The 19,654-nt window shown below is 46.8% G+C and overlaps 1 long non-coding RNA gene across 1 annotated transcript; it reads left to right on the forward strand.

Moving 5' to 3' along the window:
- The first annotated feature begins 13,605 nt into the window (after positions 1-13,605).
- Positions 13,606-17,792, forward strand: LOC117999734. Its single transcript, XR_004676315.1, has 2 exons — positions 13,606-14,434; positions 15,323-17,792. It is a non-coding gene; the product is annotated as an uncharacterized LOC117999734 (long non-coding RNA).
- The last annotated feature ends 1,862 nt before the right edge of the window (positions 17,793-19,654 follow it).

The following is a 19,654-nucleotide window of genomic DNA, read 5'->3' on the forward strand; positions in this document are numbered from 1 at the left end:
GTGGGAAGAGCAAAGAACAGGTCAGATGAGTCGACCAGTGTGTACTGAGTGTCAGATCCAGGGAGATACTATGATGGTGCCCGTATTCAGGAAAACCATCTTGATTTTTGGGCGTGTTTGTTTCAATTCCTATAACCTACTATAAGTCTACGGGACCTGCCTGCCCTCTTAACAGTCCAGGCAGAGTTGTTATTACTGTAAAGTTTTCTAAATCAGTAGCACACACGTGTGTCACTGTTACCTGGGACCGTGTACCTGAAAACACAGTGGTTGTGTAGTATTTTTATTTTCCAAAGGCGTTTTTATTGATATAACCAGTGTGACCCAAGTGTGATTGTCTCTGACTTGGGACCAGTGATGGAGACTGTTGAGTCCCTTCGGGGGCCTCGTGGGGTTTCCTCTTGTTCGGGTATCGGTGGCTTTTTATTTTTATTATTTTTTTAAAGTTTTATTTATTTGCCAGAGAGAGGGAGAGTACAAGCCGGGGGGGTGGCAGGCAGAGGGGGAAGCAGGCTTCCCGCCGAGCAGGGAGCCCGATGCGGGACTCGATCCCAGGACCCTGAGATCATGACCTGAGCCGAAGGCAGATGCTTAACGATCTGAGCCACCCAGGGGTCCCTCGGCGGCTTGTTTATTAGTGGGATTATGTTTTATAAAGAGGTGAATATTTACAGCGAATGATTCAGTGCGGTCTGTGTGTGGGTTTCCTTCCTGTAGGTACATTGACTCTAGAAGGTGGGTGGCTTCTGTTTCTCTGCCAGTCTGAGGGTTTCTGGGTTTCTGTCTGGGTTCTGTTGTTAAACTAGTTTACAGAGTGGTGGTGTGAGCGGCTTAGGGGGCCAGCAGGGCTGTGCCGATTTAGGTCTCCGTGGTCCACGGGGATTGGGTCCATTCACACCACGGGCCGGCCTGTTGTGCCTTCCACGTGAGTGTTGTCTGATCATTTCCTCAGAAGCTCTTAGCAAGCCAGCCAGTTCTCCTGTGTCCCGTCACCTGCAAATACTGAACGTAATACTGTTCCGTCCTGTGGGGGCGCAGCTTGGCGGATGATCTTCTGAATTTTCAGTGGCTTCTGCGTGTACCAGCGAGGTGTCTGTCCCCATGACAGATGACCGTGAAGCGTTCTCACTCTGTTATCAGAGCGTGCCTGCTGTTCTCCATGGAGATGTTTTACAGGATGCTATGTCAGCCACAGGCCCTCTGAGTGTCCAGGTGGCTGCCAGCCAGGCAAACAAGGATGTTGGTCGGTGAGAATGATTTTCTCCATGTGCTCTAAGGTTTTAAGTTGAGGCGGTCATGGACCCGAGCTGCACAGTCTCTGCTCCTGGAGGATCAGATGTGCTCCTCCTTTGGTCCGTCCATCTAATAGCCACTGGGTTTCTGTGTCCACATCAGTTTGTTGGAATTCTATTCCAATTTTTGGCCTTTCCGTTCGGTGTCAGTTCTCACTTCAGGGACAGACTGGTTCCATATTTGTTGGTTTCTCCCATGGGTGTACCTTGGAGATAGGGCAGGTTTGGCTCCAGACCACGGCAGCAACGCAAACACCACAGCCGCGCGAGTCGAGTGAGGGTTTGGATTCCCCGCACAGAAATGTGTCTCCTCTGTTGTAGTCTACTGAGTGCGCAGCATGTCTATGAAAACAGTGTTCACACCTTAATTTGCAAATGCTTCGTTGTAAAATATGCTAGCCGTCATCCAAGTTTTCAGTGAGTTGTGATCTGTGTTCTGGTGGAGGGTCTCCCCTCGATGCCGATGGCTGCTGGCCACCAGGATGGCGCTCGTGGAAGGCGGGGGCGGCCGTGCCAGTTCCTTCAGCTAAGACAAGAATGACGTTTGTCCCATCCATGGACCGTTCCTGTCACACATGATTTCTCTGCAGCAGGTGGTGCTGTTTGATCGCATTTTACCCACAGCAGACCGTCTCTCCATATTGGAGTCCATCCTCTCAAACCTGCCACTACGTCTATGTGATGTTCTAAGTCCCCTGTGTCACTCCACGAGTCTTCAGCACCTTCACCAGGAGTAGATTCCATCTCAAGAACCCACGCTCTTTGCTCCCCCACAAGAAGCACCTCCTCGTCCCTTCGAGTTTTATCCTGAGATGCAGGGAGTCGGCCCCATCTTCAGGCTCCACCTCTCATTCTGGTTCTCTTGCCATTTCCACCCCATCTGTGGTGACTTCCTCCACTGGTCTCCACCTCCTCACCGTCATGCATGAGGGTTGGAGTCAACCTCTTCCAATTCCTGTTCATGTTGATAGTCTGACCTCTCCCCGTGAATCAGGAATGTTCCTATGGCATCTGCGATGGTGAATCCCTTCCTGTTGACTTTGTCCGGGTCCCTCAGAGGAATCACCATCTATGGCAGCTGCAGCCTTACAAAACGTATTTCTTTAAAAAGACGACGTGAAAGTCTAAAAGACTCCTTGCTCCATGGGCTGCAGAATGGATGTTGTGTTAGCTGCCATGAGAACATGGGTCTCGTTGTTCATCCCCATCAGAGCTCCTGGGTGACCAGGTGTGTTTTCAGTGAGAAATAACATTTTGAAAGGAATCTTTTTTTCTCAGCAGTAGGTTCAAGAGTGGGCTTAAATTACTCAGCCGACCATGTTGTAAGGAGATGAGCTGTCATCCAGGCTCCGTTGTTCCGTTGCTAGAGCACAGAGTAGATGGAGCACGATTCTCAAGGGCCCTGGGATTTTCAGGATGGTCAATGAGCCTTGGCTTCAACTTGGAGTCACCAGCTGCTTTAGCCCCTGAGAGAGAGTCCGCCTGTCCCCTGAAGCTCTGAAGCCAGGCACTGACTTCTCCTCTCTGACTGTGAAGGTCCTAGACAGCATCTTCCAACAGAGGGCTGTTGCGTCTACACTGAAAACCTGCTGTTTAGTGGAACCACCTCCAATGAGCTCAGCTATGTGTCCTGGATCAAGTGCTGCTTCACCTTGTGCCTTGATGTTATGGAGACGGCGTCCTGCCTTAAACCTCATGACCAGCCTCTGCTGGTCTCAGACTTGTCTTCTGCAGCTTCCTCCCCTCCCTCAGCCTCACAGAGTTGAACAGAGTCAGGGCCTTGCTCTGGGCGAGGCTTTGGCTGAAGGGAACGTTTGTGGCTGGTTTGAGCTTCCATCCAGACCACTCAGACTTTGTCCGTATCAGTAGTAAGGCTGTTTCGTTTCTCCTTTGTGTGCTCACTGGAGAGCTCTTTTCAGTTCCTTCCAGAACGTTCCTTTGCATTCACCACTGGTCTGTTTGGCATGAGAGGCGTAGCTTTCAACACGCCTTCCTTGCTGAGCTTCATCATTTCCAGCTTCTGATTTACATCAGCAGGGGTGTGCATGCCTAGAGGCCACTGTAGGGTTAGGAGCTGCGCTGGCTTCACCATTGTTGTGTCTCAGGGGCGAGGGAGGCCCGAGGAGAGGGAGGGAGATGGGGGCACCGGTCGATGGATCAGTCACAACACACACAACATGTACTGAGAAGCTCACCAGCGTCGGTCCTGGTGCCCCAAACGATTACAGCGGTAACATCGAAGATCTAACAGCCATAGAGGAAACATCTGGCACAAGCTGAGGATTACTGAAACGGGACCAGAGACAAGAAGTGGTAAATGCTGTAGGAATAATGTCCCCGATGGCCTTGGTGCTACAGGGTCGCCCCAAACCTTCAATATGCAGAAAACGCAGTATCTACAAAGCAGAATAACACACACTATGCCTGTTGTTCTGTGTTACATTGAGGTCTGTGTTCCAGTTAGAGTTAATTTTGTAAAGGGAGTAAGGTCTCTGTCTTGGTGGTTTTTAATTTTTTTGCCCGTGGATGCCCTGTTGTCCCGGCGCTGTTGATGGAAGAGCCCGTCTTTGTTGTAGGGTCTTTACTCCTTTGGTGGTGATCAATGGACTCTGTTGATGTGGGTCATTTTCTGTCCCATTGACCAGTTCTTTCAGCAGGACCTCGCTGTCTCCATCCCTGTGGCTTCCCAGCGGGTCTGGACGTTGGGTGGGGTCATAGGGCCAGTCCTCTTGCTTTGTTCTTGTCCTTCAGAGTTGAGCTGGCGAGGGGCACCTGGGTGGCTGAGTTGGTTAAGCGTCCGATTCTTGGTTTCGGCTCAGGTCGTGATCTCGTGGTGGTTGGATCGAGCCCCATGTGGGGCTCTGTGCTCGGTGTGGAATCTGCTTCTGATTCTCTCTCCATCTCCCCCCACTCATTGGCATATGCTGTCTCTCAAATAAATGAATAAAATCTTAAAAAAAAATTGAGCTGGCTATTCTGGATCTCCCGCTCTCCATATAAACTTTAGAATCCATTTGTTGATATCCACCAATTAACCTGCTGAGAATTTGGGATTTTCTTGTCTAGCTGTAGTAGCTGGGGCTTTCTCTCCACTGAGTCAGTTATCACCTGCCCACTTTCCCTCTTCCAAGATGTCCTCTCTCATTTTGCTGAAAAGCAATGGCAACAGGGGACATCTTTGCCTTGTTCCTGATCCTAGTGAGAAAAGGTTGAGTTTCTCACCATCAAGTATAATGTTAGCTGCTGTTTATTAAGTTGAGGGAGTTTCCCCTTATTCCCAGATTGCTGGGTTTTTATCATGAATTGGTGTTGAGTTTTGTCTCATGTTTTATCTGCATCTCCTGCCCTGGAACGGGGCAAGTGCCAGGAGAAGCTGGGTCATGGGTCCTGGCGTTTGGGGTAAGAGACATCTGCGTCTCCCAAGCCTTATCCTCCACAGGCGCCAGTCTTCCGCTGAGGGTAAAGGGGAGGAGCCTGGGCTGTCAGGCCAGGAAGGGGCCTGTCTGGCTGCTGGGGTTCCCTTCACGAAGAGACACCGGAGGCCTGATGAGCGCTAAGCCCAGGACCCCATCAAACGGCCACTTGAAAGGGTGGCTGACTTTTCCCAGTTTAAAGCTAATGCCTCAGAAAGATTTGGGGGGCTGTGCTCCCTCCACCCTGGGGCCATGCATGTCCCAGTTGCCTGTGATTGGCCAACACTTGCATGGACACTTGAGGTGGCCAGGGACCTGCTACGGTGGGAGCCGGGTCCTGGGAGCCGGCTCCTGGTGGCACGAGGCCTCTGCCTGTTTCAAGCCCGAACCCCACAAATGTGCATATTCCCCGTGCAGGCAGAGCTGGAGGAAATGGTCCTGGAGGCTACCCTCCAAAAAGACGCCTGGGACCCCGCAGGCCGTCCGTCCACATGGGGAATGACGGTCATCAATTTACAGCTGCTGTGTCAGGCAGATTTTCCGGCGTCTCCCCCACCTTGGAGTCCGTGCCATTGGTGGGAACTGGCATGAGCTCCACAGGCTGGGGTGTCCCGGCTGCCGAGGGTGGCGGCACCAGGGAGGGCCTGGCCGATCTGTGCAGCCAGCAACCTGCGACGGGGCCAGTGTCTTGAGAGGCTGGGACCGGAAGGGGCCATCGTGGGTCCAAGGAATCCGGATATTTCCAGGCTTTCACCGGCATCAATGCCTATTGGGGGGCAGGGCCCCCTAAATGTGCCACATTGGGATATTGATTACTTTTTAAAAAAAATTTTATGATGTTATGTTAGTCACCATACAATACATCATTAGTTTTTGATGTGGTGATCCACGATCCATTGTTTTCGTATAACACCCAGTGCTCCATGCAGTACGTGCCCTCTTTAATACCCATCACCGGGCTAACCAATCCCCCCTCCCCCCTCCCCTCTAAAACCCTGTTTGTTTCTCAGGTCCATAGTCTCTCATGGTTCATCTCTCCCTCCAATTCCCCCCGCCCATTTTTCCCTTCCTTCTCTTAATGTCCTCCATGTTATTCCTTATGTTCCACAAATAAGTGAAACCATATGCTAATTGACTTTCTCTGCTTGACTTACTTCACTTAGCATAATCTCCAGTCCCATCCATGTTGATGTAAAAGTTGGGTATTCATCTTTTCTGATGTCTGAGTAATATTCCATTGTCTATATGGACCACATCTTCTTTATCCATTCATCTGTTGAAGGGCATCTCGGCTCTTTCCACAGTTTGGCTTTTGTGGACATTGCTGCTATGAACATTGGGGTGCATATGGCCCTTCTTTTCACTACATCTGTGTCTTTGGGGTAAATACCCAGGAGTGCAGTTGCTGGGTCATAGGGTAGCTCTATTTTTAACTTTTTGAGGAACCTCCACACTGTTTTCCAAAGTGGCTGTAACAACTTGCATTCCCACCAACAGTGTAAGAGGGTTCCCCTTTCTCCACAGCCTCTCCAACATTTGTTGTTTCTTGCCCTGTCCGTTTTTGCCATTCTAACTGGGGTAAGGTGGTATCTCAGTGTGGTTTTGATTTGGATTTCCCTGATGGCTAATGATGATGAACATTTTTTCATGGGTCTGTTAGCCATTTGTATGTCTTCTTCAGAGAAGTGTCTGTTCATCTCTTCTGCCCACTTTTTGACTTGATTATTTCTTTTTTGGGTGTTGAGTTTGAGAAGTTCTTTATAGATTTTGGATACCAGCCCTTTATCTGTAGTGTCATTTGCAAATATCTTCTCCCATTCTGTGGGTTGCCTCTTTGTTTTGTTGACTGTTTCCTTTGCTGTGCAGAAGCTTTTTATCTTGATGAAGTCCCAAAAGTTCATTTTTGCTTTTGTTTCACTAGCTTTTGGAGATGTATCTTGAAAGAAGTTGCTGTGGGCGATGTCAAAGAGGTTACTGCCTATGTTCTCCTCTAGGATTTGGATGGATTCCTGTCTCACATTGAGGTCTTTCATCCACTTTGAGTTTATCTTTGTGAATGGTGTTAGAGAATAGTCGAGTTTCATTCTTCTGCATATGGCTGTCCAATTTTCCCAGCACCATTTATTGAAGAGACTGTCTTCTTTCCATTGCATGTTTTTTCCTGCTTTGTCGAAGACTATTTGACCATAGAGTTGAGGGTCCATACCTGGGTTCTCTATTCTGTTCCATTGGTCTATATGTCTGTTTTTGTGCCAGTACCACGCTGTCTTGGTGATCACAGCTTTGTAATATAGCTTGAAATCGGGCAACGTGATGCCCCCAGCTTTGTTTTTCTTTTTCAACATCTCCTTGGCTATTCGGGGCCTTTTCTGATTCCATACAAATTTTAGGATTGTTTGTTCCAGCACTTTGAAAAATGTCATTGGAATTTTGATCGGGATGGCACTGAAGGTATAAATTGCTCTGGGTAGCATAGACATTTTAACAATGTTTATTCTTCTGATCCATGAGCCTGGAATATTCTTCCATCTTTTTGTGTCTTCTTCAATTTCTTTCATGAGTGTTTTGTAGTTCCTAGAGTATAGATCCTTTGCCTCTTTGGTTAGGTTTATTCCGAGGTATCTTATGGTTTTTGGTGCTATTGTAAATGGAATCGTTTCTTTAATTTCTCTTTCTATAGTTGCGTTGTTAGTGTATAAGAAAGCAACTGATTTCTGTGCATTGATTTTGTGTCCTGCCACATCACTGAATTGCTGGATAAGTTCTAGTAATTTGGGGGTGGAGTTTTTTGGGTTTTCCACATGAAGTATCATGTCGTCTGCGAAAAGAGAGAGTTTGACTTCTTCTTTGCCAATTTGAATACCTTTTGTTTCTTTTTGTTGTCTGATTGCTGTTGCTAGGACTTCTAGTACTATGTTGAACAACAGTGGTGAGAGTGGGCACCCTTGACGTGTTCCTGATCTTAAGGGAAAGGCTCTCAGCTTTTCCCCATTGAGGATGATATTCGCTGTGGGTTTTTCATAGATGGATTTTATGAGCTTGAGGAATGTTCCCTCTATCCCTATACTCTGGAGAGTTTTAATCAGGAAAGGATGTATTTTGTCAAATGCTTTTTCTGTATCGAGAGGACCATATGGTTCTTCTCCCTCCTCCTATTAATGTGTTCTATCACATTGATTGATTTGCGAATGTTGAACCACCCTTGCATCCCGGGGATAAATCCCACTTGGTCGTGGTGGATGATCCTTTTAATGTATTGTTGGATCCTGTTAGCTAGGATTTTGTTGAGGATTTTGGAATCCATATTCATCAGGGATATTGGTCTGAAATTTTCCTTTTTGATGGGGTCTTTGCCTGGTTTGGGGATTAAGGTAATGCTGGCCTCATAGAATGAGTTTGGAAGTTTTCCTTCTGTTTCTATTTTTTGAAACAGCTTCAGTAGAATAGGTATTATTTCTTCTTTGAATGTTTGGTAGAATTCCCCAGGGAATCCATCAGGCCCTGGACTCTTGTTTTTTGGGAGGTTTTTGATCACTGCTTCAATCTCGTTACTGGTTATTGGCCTATTCAGGTTGTCAATTTCTTCCTGTTTCAGTCTTGGCAGCTTATAGGTTTCCAGGAAGGCCTCCATTTCATCCAGATTGCTCAGTTTATTGGCATATAGTTGATAATAATTTCTAATAATTGTTTCTATGTCCTTGGAGTTAGTCGTGATCTCTCCCCTTTCATTCATAATTTTATTAATTTGTGTCCTTTCTCTTTTCTTTTGGATAAGTCTGGCCAGTGGTTTATCAATCTCATTAATTCTTTCAAAGAACCAACTTCTAGTTTCATTGATCTGATCTACTGTGTTTCTGGTTTCTAATTCATTGATTTCTGCTCTAATTTTAATTCTCTTTCTTCTAATTGTAGCTTAGGTGTCGTTTGTTGCTTTTTCTCTAGTTCTTTAAGGTGTAGAGTTAGTTGGTGAATTTGGGATTTTTCTATTTTTTTGAGTGAGGCTTGGATGGCTATGTATTTCCCCCTTAGGACCGCCTTTGCAGTATCCTATAGGTTTTGGACCGATGTGTTTTCGTTCTCATTGATTTCCATGAATTGTTTAAGTTCTTCTTTGATTTCTTGGTTGACCCAAACATTCTTGAGCAGAGTGGTCTTTAGCTTCCAAGTGTTTGAATTTCTGCCAAATTTTTTCTTGTGCTTGAGTTCCAGTTTTAGAGCATTGTGGTCTGAGAATATGTGGGGAATAATCTCAATCGTTTGGTATCGGTTGAGACCTGATTTATGACCCAGTATATGGTCTATTCTGGAGAAAGTTCCATGTGCGCTCGAGAAGAATGAGTATTCTGTTGTTTTAGGGTGGAATGTTCTGTAAATATCTATGAGGTCCATCTGGTCCAATGTATCATTCAAAGCTCTTGTTTCCTTGTTGATTTTCTGCTTAGATGATCTGTCCATTGCTGAGAGTGGAGTATTGAGGTCTCCTACAATTAACGTATTGTTATCAATATGACTCTTTATTTTGGTTAACTGTTGGCTTATGTAGATGGCTGCTCCCATGTTGGGGGCATAGATATTTACAATTGTTAGATCTTCTTGTTGGATAGACCCTTTAAGAATGATATAGTGTCCTTCTGGGTCTCTTATTACAGACTTTAGTTTAAAATCGAATTTGTCTGATATAAGAATTGCTACCCCAGCTTTCTTTTGAGGTCCGCTGGCATGGAAGATAGATCTCCATCCCTTCACTTTCAGTCTGGATGTATCTTTAGGTTCAAAATGAGTCTCTTGTAGACAGCATATGGATGGGTCCTGTCTTTTTATCCAATCTGCAACCCTGTGCCGTTTTATGGGAGCGTTTAGGCCATTCACAGTGAGAGTGATTATTGAAAGATATGAATTAATTGTCATCATGTTGCCTGTGAAGATGTTGTTTTTATAGATTGTCCCTGTAAATTTCTGTTGTAGATCACTCTTGGGGTCTTTCTCCTTTTATAGAACCCCCCCCTTAATATTTCTTGCAGGGCCGGCTTAGTGGTCACATATTGTTTCAACTTCTGCCAGTCGTGGAAGCTCTGCATCTCTCCATCCATTCTAAATGAAAGCCTTTCCAGATAAAGTATTCTTGGCTGCATGTTCTTCTCATTTAGTACCCTGAATATGGCTGGCCAGGTCTCTGTGGATAGGTCTGATGTTATTCTGATGTTCCTCCCTCTGTACGTAAGGAATCTCTTCCCCCTAACTGCCCTTAAGATGGTTTCCTTGGTTCTAAGATTTGCAAGTTTTACTATTACATGCCGGGGTGTTGGCTTGTTTTCCTTGATCTTAGGAGGGGTCCTCTCTGCCTCTAGGACTCGAATGTTTATTTCATTCCCCAGATTAGGGAAGTTCTCAGCTACGATTTGCTCAAATACATCTTCTAGTCCTCTCTTTCTCCACTCCCTCCGGGATTCCAATGATTCTGACATTGGAACGCCTCATGGTGTCACTTATTTCTCTGATTCTATTTTCATGGATTCTGAGTTGTTTTTCCTTGGCCTCCTCTTTTCCCTTTTTATCTGTTATATTGTCTTCCAGGTCGCTTATTCTCTCTTCTGTCTCAGTTACCCTAGCTGTTAGATTATCTAGATTGGATTGGATCTCATTGATAGCATTTTTAAATTCTGCCAATTCACCTTTTATTTCTGCCCTTAGAGACTCTGTTGCCATTAATTGATTTCTCCATTCTAGCCATTGTCTTCACAATGGCTAGCCTGAATTCCATCTCTGACAGCTTGGTTATACCTGCATCCATTTATAATCTCTAAGTCTTTTCTGTTTTGGGGGCTGCTCCTCCTAGTCATTCTGTTGATGGGTGTTTGAGGGAATGTATAGAGTCCAAATTATTGACCAGAACCCAAGCAAGATGCACCTGTTTTCTTGGGACCTTAGGGTTGCTGGCCTCTTGTTTTCCCAGCCTGTCTTCTGCGGGAGGGGCCTGCCAAGCTGTTACTCAGGCAACCCTGTTTGGGCGGAGTTGCCCTGCCCCTGTGGCGGGGATGGGCTCAGTGGGAATCAGTCTTTGGGGCTTCTGTTGTCTGGCACCTTTCCCTGGAGGCTTTCCGCGTCTCTTCCGCGGGAGTCAGAGCAGAAGAGACCGTTTCCAACCCTCTGCCTCAGAGCAGAGAGACCTCAGTCTGTTCTTCAGTGAGCTCTCCAGGCCACACCGTCTCCGTTTCTGTCCGTGCTGCTAGAAACTGCAGCAGCCTGGGTTGTGCGCCCCTCCGCAGCGCCCCCAGTCCTGCCTCCAGGTCGGGGCACGTCTCTGCCCTTTGTGCTTCTAAAACCGCCAGCCGCTCCCAGTTCGCGTGGGCCGGTCTGGTCCTCCACCCCGGGGGCTGCCCTAAAGTCCTTTCCCGACGCTACCGGTCTGCGAGTCTGTGCCCCCGTCCCCAGCGCAGGAGGCTGTCGCTCACCGGCGGTGTAGGATCCCCACGGCCAGGCTCCCTCCCGCTGCCATTTATGCTGATATCTGCCCACAGAATCATGGCTCCCCACTTCGCTTCGTACCTTGGAACCAACCGCCTGCGATATTCTGTTTGTAGAAATCCAGATCTTCTTACATCTCAGGCTGGTTTCATGGGTGCTCAGAGTGGTCTGGTAGATATCCAGCTCAATTCCGGGGACCAGTTGAAATAGGGTCCCCTACTCCTCCGCCATCTTTCCCCGTCCTACTGTGGATATTGATTACTTTCAATTAACCTGACTCACAACGCAGCCGGTGCGAGAATCCTTCCCAAGTCAGCCTCCGGGTTGGATGGGAGCAAGAGTGCGAGTCCCTTTTCTCACGTTCTAAACTCAGATCAGTGGGAGAAAATACTTGCCGAACCAGTTCCTTGGGCTTAGCGACTCTGAGGGATTTGGTAGATTCTCTTGGCCGATTCACCCATTTCCTCCCAGAGATGGTGGCCATTTGTCTTTTGTCATAAAGAGGACTCACCTCAGGGAGAACGCACCCTTGGACCTGCAAGCCTGCGGTTCGAGCCGGCCTCGATGGGTACGTTCACACTGTGCTGTGGGTCCCCCGCGTGGAATCCGGGCGAGGCATGTGCTTTCATGTTCTTGTGTCCTGAGCGCCTGTCTTCGTGAGCGGTGAGGATCTTTTCTGCCTCCGCTGTGGTAGGGGGCGCTTCTGGGGTGACCCTCGGTGGCCCGTCACAGAACCCGCGGACCGGGGTCCGGCAACACGGAACCCTCCAGCTCTCCGTGGGGTCTGGCATGAGAGGCACTCACATTTGTGGGAGACGGGAAACCCCACGCTCAGCACCCGTCCTCACTCCCTGTGTACGAAGGCCCTTTCTTAGACTGTTTTGGGGAGTAAACTTTCGGGTCATGGGGGCTGCATCACCTGTGTTCACGGTGATTGCCTCTGCGTCTTTCCATAAAGAACCTTATTGCTTTGAGTCCCTGTTCAGATGAATAAGCTCCTACTCATCACTGGCCCCATGATGGACTCTTTAAATTGGCTCTGAGAGAGAACGACTTCTCTGTAGCGAGTTCCCTGTTGTCTGAGGAGTACAAGAGTTAGCCTCAGGGCCTGCCTGGACAAGACAACAGAAATTAGAATTAAGACAGAAGTGAATGTCCTCCAAGCTAAGCTCCCGTTCTCAGAATGTGGCCCCCCTCGGCCTCTTGGGACTTGCCGTTCCCTACACGGTTTGCAGAGAGCACTCTGGCCTAATCTCTGGGCCCCAGGTCGACAGGGTAGCCGTGTCCACACTCGGAGCTAGGCAGTGAGGTTTGCAACTCCTGGCTCGGTCCAGGCTCTGCCGGCCTCAGCAGACCCGTGCAGTGTCCTCTACAGATGGACCCTAGACCACCCCTCCCCACCGCGCCAAGGTCAGATCCCCAGGACAGCAGCAGATCCTTTAAATTATAAAGCCCGTCTACCTCCGCTTCCAGATCCTCCCAACTGTGGGGAGAAATGAGGGAGGAGTGTCTGTTGACACCCACTGTCCCGCATAGAGGAAGCAGAGGACCAGCATCCCTCCGAGGCCTTCCTACAAGTGACCAGCTAAAGGTCGGTATCCCAGTGCTGATCAGAGCCAAGGTTGAATTTGAACTCAGAAAACTTTATACAGACTTCACAAAGGTATAAAGGTTTTGATTCGCGGCTTGGCTGGCGTTCGTCCTGATGTGAGGAAGCCAAGCAAGGTTAGGAAGGCGGCCGGGCCCGAGACACCCAGGCTTCACCCAGCTCCTCGGGGGTGCAGACACCACTGTCTCCCAAGCCCCTACAAAACCAGAAATGCAAATCTAGAAGCAAGTCAAAGCCCACCTACCTTTACCAATCCAGACACCTCACCTGTTCCTCTCCGAGGATTGTAGATAGTAAGAAATAGGAGGACACGGGAACAAAATCACGCTGTCAGAAAGGAAGGAAAATCTGAAAAGCAATTACACCAAAACGCTTAGAACCATAAAACTTACATTCATTCTCTGTCCCTTAAAGTTATAAATCTTACCATGTCTCTGAAGTGTGAACACAGCCCACACCTGCCTGAGAGAATCAAAGGAGGGAAAGAGACCTTTTTAAACACTGAAACCTGCAGAGGGGCTCTGCCCCCCTCCAGACCCCAGCCTTCCTAGGATTGTGTCCAGGGACAAACCTTACAATCTCGTCCACAAACCCTGAAAGGCTTTAAGCCATCGGGGCCAGTAATTTCAATTTATTCCAACGGTTATTTTGAAACAAGCTACAAGAGCTCTGTGTTCGTCTATATGAATGTGTAGGTATGTGACAGATAAGGTATTATTGCCAAAATTAATTTGTAAAAGGGCTCTAGAAAATTGAGCATTTACATACACTCAGTATTCATAAAAATTCTCAAAAATAAAATAGAAACTAAATCCAAATGAATTTCCAGTTCACATGACCTGGGAAAATATTTGATAGTAAGACCAATTTAAGGTTGTGGGTTTAATAGAGTTATGAGCCTTAGAAGTAAACTCATTGGACTTCCAGTAAACCCAGGAACAATAAGAGTTTTATGTTATCTAGGTTCCAGAATTTACCACCACCGCTGGAGAGAATGGTGGACTTTGCTGGACAGACGGCTCGTGCAGTGTGCGTGGCTGGACACAGGGCTGTTGAGAGCACATTACCTGCATAGGTAGGTGGAAATAATTCCCCTAAATCTTTTTGGTGACCTGAAACGTTGACATTTTGCTAAGTGAGGAGTTAAATCTGTCGAAAGCCTAGGAGACAGATCAGGGACTAGACTCGGGCCCCCGGCCCCAACCCCAGCACCCCGGATCGGCAGCGCCCCTCAGTGGTGGGGCTCCCAGGAGAGCCAGAATGCTGTGCCCTTGGACGGCACATCCTGCAGGGGACGGAGGGACTCCGAAGGCTGGTGAGGACGGGACCAAACCAGCCTGCGCCAAGATGGAGCCCGGTGCCCCACTCTACCTACCTCCCCCCGGTTCTCCTAGTAAATCACACCCAGGGGTCGAACATGCCAACGAGGCACGCGATGTATGCAGAAGCATGTTCTGTGCACTGTGCCCCCGGCCTCTCCCTGCCCCCACGTGCCCAGGCGTCACCCTTCCCTGGCCTAGGACATTGGCGCTCTGTGCTGGCTCCCTGGCGCACGGGCGTCAGCCCCATAGAAGCCGTGTCTGGAATTCCTGCTGGACGTCTAGTGCTTGGAGAGCCCGAGGACCTAGCTGTGCGCCTAGGTCACTCCAAATAAGGTAAAATCACAACGTATTGGTCTCTTAGGTTGACTACTGTGGGGTTCCTTATTACAGAGAAACTAAAGATACATTTGGGTCTGTTAGTAAACCTTTCTCAGGCCCTATGGAAACACAGGTTTGTAGGAATTATGAAATGTGGTCATCACTTTGCCAACAGGAAGAACGCCGGCCGAACAGTTCACAAGCCTGCTACTTAGTGGCCCCTGGACATGCAGGTCCTATTGGTTCACCGTTCTACTTAATATTTTTAGTATCTTTAACCACTATATTAAGGGGAGCATTTCTGTATGCAAGAAAAGTAGGGGGCGCCTGGGTGGCTCAGTTGGTTAAGCAACTGCCTTCGGCTCAGGTCATGATCCTGGAGTCCCAGGATCGAGTCCCACATCGGGCTCCCTGCTTCTCCCTCTGACCCTCCTCCCTCTCGTGCTCTCTCTCGCAAAAAAAAAAGGATATGTGCTTTTGGTAAAAAATGTATTTTTTGTGTTGAGGAAAAGTAATTTTGTCCTAATGTAAGACTGGTTATTTTAGGGGGAAAACTTAGGACAAAATCTGATTGGGAGGCTTGATGAGTGAGTCCCACATCAGGCTCCTTGCTCAGCGGGGAGCCTGCTTCTCCTTCTGCCTGCCACTCCCCCTGCTCATGCTCTTTCTGTCAAATAAATGAATAAAAAATCTAAAAAGAAAATCTGATTGGGCAAAATTTTAAAATGTGTGATCAACTGGCTTGGATAAATTTAAAAACAAGTTTTAATATCAAAAGCAAGCTCACGCAAAATTAAAATTTGGTTTTTCTCCTTTTCTAGGATTACTGGTCTGCTTTTTATAAGGAATTATAAACATTTTACTTTACCTTTCATGTCATCTGCCTCCCTTTCTCACTGACAGGTGGTTATCGTGTCATTCCGAAGCTTTTGCACAAGTGCTCCCTCCTCAAGGGGACTCAGGTAAGGACAGACCCAGACTCCAGGATACGGATCTCCAATGATTGAAGACTGTTGACCTGCGTGCGGATTTACAGAGCTCTGAGGGAGAGCCTGACGGCTTCAGGAAACCATGACAAAGAGCAAGAGCGACTACACTTCCTTACCTGGGCCTGATGCGTCCAGAGTCAGCAGCTCTGAGTATTCTTCTTGGCCACGTATTTGCAGAAGTCCATGGAGAATCTGTTCTGCTTGTAACGGACACAGTGGGCAACACAGACGACGTTACCAAGGCTTTGACTAGAATGATCTGCATCAACTCAGAACTGAGGTGGACTTTACGGAGCCAGTAAAGCCCCTGGGAAATGTCAGCCTGATGCCTTGCTTACAGAGTCCCAGGGCCTTACCAGGGGATCAGTGGGGATGGGTAGGGTGGAGGGACTGGGAGCAGATTCATCCAACCAGGGCACACAAAACAAGCCACGGTGTAAAGCTAGATTAGAAGGGAATGATCCTAGAGCACCTGCCCAATGGTGGGGGACCTGCTGTAATGCTCTCTGGAGTCAGAGGTGCTGGCCCTCACCATGGTTTCCATTCTCCCTTCACCTTGCTAATGCAGATGGGGGGGGGCGCTGGGCTTCCTTGCCAGCCTGCTGCCTTAGCAAGCCCTGGGCCCCTAGCTGACCCCAGCCAAGCCAGCAAGGCAACCCCAGGGCAGCAGACACTCCCCAATACAGCTGCAGCTGTCTCTCCAGGGTGACACGGGCACAAAGCACCCTGGGAGCTGCCTGTACCTGTCTCCACTCCACACAACTTTCCAGGAAACCCCCTATGTGGAGTACCCCAGGACATCCGGGTCCACACCCGCTTTGGCTCGTGCCATCCATCCCATCATGAAAGCCCCTGTGCAGCACCTTGGGTCCCCATGCAGCCCATGGCACTTCAGCTCCAGGCGTCCTGCTAGGGTGCCCCCTGCACTGAATGTACTGGGACTTCCTGGGCTGTAGCAACCTTACCTCTACCTGTTGACAGCAGAGCACCTTCTGCATGGAGCACCCAGGGATCCCCTGGCCCACTCCCACTTCAGCTCCAGCTGTCCCAGCAGGGTGGCCCTGGGTTGGAGTGCACTGAGACCCACAGCCTCTACCCACCATGGTCCCAGCCAGCTAGCCAGCCAAAGCCACCAGGCACAGGCAGTCCACACAGGGAATGTTCCTATATAAGACCATTCCTTCAAGATAAGGAGATACAGCTGTTCCACCTACTTTACAGAAACACAAAATGAGGAGACAGGAATATGCTCCCAATGAAAGAACAAGACAAAGCTTCAGAAAAACCACCATGTGAAACAGAGATAAGCAATCTACCCGATAAAGACTTCAAAGTAGAGGTCATAAGGTGCTCACTGGACTTGAGAGAACTAGATGAGCTCAGTGAGAATTTCCAGAGAGAGAGCAAATATAAGAAAGAATCAGAGTTGAATACAGTAACTGCAATGAAGAGTACATGTGAGGGAATCAACAGATTAGAGGATACAGAAGGATCAATAATCTGGAAGACAGGGTCATGGAAAGCACTCTGAGCAGCAGAGAGGGAAGGAAGGAAGATGTGCATAAATAAAAAGATAGGTTAAGAAAGGTCTGGGACAACATCAAATATACCAACATTCATATTATAAGGGTCCCAGAAGAAGAGGAGAAAGGGGCAGAAAAGTTACTTGAAAAGATAATAGCCAAAAACTTCCCTAACCTGGGAAAAGAGACAGAGATCCAAGATCAAGAAGCAGAGAGAGCCCCAAAGAAGATGAACCCTAGGAAGTCCAACCAAGACAGATAATAATCCAGATGTCAAAGATTAAAGATAATGACAATCTTAAAAGCAGCAGAAGAAAAACAACTAGTTGCCCACAAGGGAAACCCCAAACGGCTATCAGCCGTTTTTCAGCAGAAACTTTGAATAGATCACCACTCCCTCTTGCCTGCAAAGTGCTGAAGGGAAAAACTTATAACCAAGTATACTATATCACTTAGAACTGAAGAAAAGAGAAAGCATATCCCAGACAAGCAAAAGTTGAAGGAGTTCATCCCCCCTGAACTAGAGTTACAAGAAATGTCAACAGGACTTCCTGAAGTAGCAAAGGAAAGGCTATAATTAGAAGGAAATTATGAAAGGCAAATTGTCAGGAAAAGCAAACATACACTAAAGGCAGTGAATCAAGCACTTATAAAGCTAGTATGAAAGTTAAAAGATAAAGAACTCACAAAATCAAAGATGTGAAACATGACATCATAGACATATAACATGAAAGGGGGAACAAAAATGTAGGGCTCTCAGAATGTGTTTGAACTTAAGCGACCACCAGCTTCATATAGATTGCTGTATAGTTAGGATGTTATATATGAACTTTATGGTAGCCACAAACCAAAAACCTGTAACTGATACACAAAAAATGAACGGAAAGGTCCAAGCATAACACTAAACAAAGTCATCAATTGTAAAGGACGAGAACAAGAAGAAAGGAAAAGAACCACAAACCCAACCAGAGGGAATTTAACAAGATGGCAATAAGCACATACGTATCACTAATTACCTTAAATGCAAATGGCATAAATACTCCAAAAAAGAGAGGGTGACTGAATGGATTAAAAAACAAGACCCATCCATGTGCTGTTTACAAGAGACTCACTTCAGACCTAAAGACACATGCAGACTGAAAGTAGAAGGATGGAAAGAGATCTATGCAAAGAGAAGCGCGCACACACACACACACAAATCCAGCGTAGCAATCCTTCTGTCAGAAAAAAAAGACTTAAAATCTGTAACCAGAGACTTAGAAAGGCATTACCTAGTGATAAAGGGATCAATCCAACAAGAGAATAGGACAGTTTCTAAGTTATCTGTGCACCCGGCACAGAAACACCCAAGTACACAAGTTATTCACTGATATTAGCAGGCATAAAGGGAGATGTCCATGGTGATACGGTAGCAGGAGAGGATTGTAACACCCCACTTACCTCTGTGGACAGATCAGCCAGACAGGAAGATGCATTGACCTTGACAACACACGAGTCCAGATGGACATAACAGATACACACAGAACAATCTGTCCCAGACAGCAGAATACACATTCATCTCAAGTGCATGTGGAGCGTTCTCTGGAGTTGATCACAGGTTGGGCCACAAACCAAGTCTCAGCAAACTGAAGACTGAAATCTCATCAAGCATCTTTTTAAACCACATGAAACTAGAAATTGGTGACAAGAAAAAAATGGAAAAAACACATGTGGAGGCTAAACACATGCTACTAAATAACAAATGTATCTTCAAAGAATAAACTTAAATACCTGGAGACAAATGAAAATGCAAACACAACATCGTAAAATCTTTGGGAAGCAGCAGAAGTTGTAAGAGGGAAGTGTGTAGTGATACCAGCCTCCCTCTAGAAACAAGAAAAATCTCAAATAATCTAACCTCATGCCTCAAGGAACTAGAAGAACAACAACAAACAAGGCCCAAAGTTGGCAGAAGGGAGGAAATAGTAAAGATCAGAGTGAAAAGAAATTAAATAGAGACTAAAAAACCAGAAAAGATAAATAAAATGAAGAGCTGGTTCTTTGAAAAGAAACAAAATTGATAAACATTTAGCTAGACTCATTATGAAAAAAAATTCAAATAAAATTAGAAATAAGAGAAATAACAGCAGAGAAACACAAAAGATTATGAGAGACTGTCATGAAAAATTACACACCAACAAACTAGATAACCCAGAAGAAATAGATAAATTGCTAGAAACATCCCATCTTCCAAAACTGAATCAGGAAGAATTAGCAAATCTGAACAGACCAATTACTAGTAACAAATTTGAATCAGTAACCAAAAAAACCAAAAAAACCTCCCAACAAATAAAAGTCCAGGACCAGATGGTTTCACAGGTGAGTTTTACCAAACCTTGAAACAAGAGTTAAGAACTATTCTCAAACCAATTCAAAAGCAGAAAAAGAAGGAAAACTTTCAGATTCATTCTATGAGGCCAGCATTACCATTTTACCAAAACCAGAAAAAGACACCACAAAAAAGGAGAACTACAGGCCAGTATCCCTGATGAACATAGATGCAAAAATACCCCTCAACAAACTATTTGCAAACCAAGTTCAACAATACATTAGAAGGATTATTCACCAGAGTGAAGTGGGATTCATTCCAGAGATGAAAGATGGTTCAATGCTGGAATCATGGTGACACATCACATTAACAAAATGAAGGGTAAAAACCATGTGTTCATCTCAACAGATGCAGA

The sequence above is a fragment of the Mirounga leonina genome, unplaced genomic scaffold, assembly GCF_011800145.1.
Source record: "Mirounga leonina isolate KUSES-001 unplaced genomic scaffold, KU_Mleo_1.0 Mir_473, whole genome shotgun sequence".
In the NCBI taxonomy this organism is placed as follows: Eukaryota; Metazoa; Chordata; class Mammalia; order Carnivora; family Phocidae; genus Mirounga; species Mirounga leonina.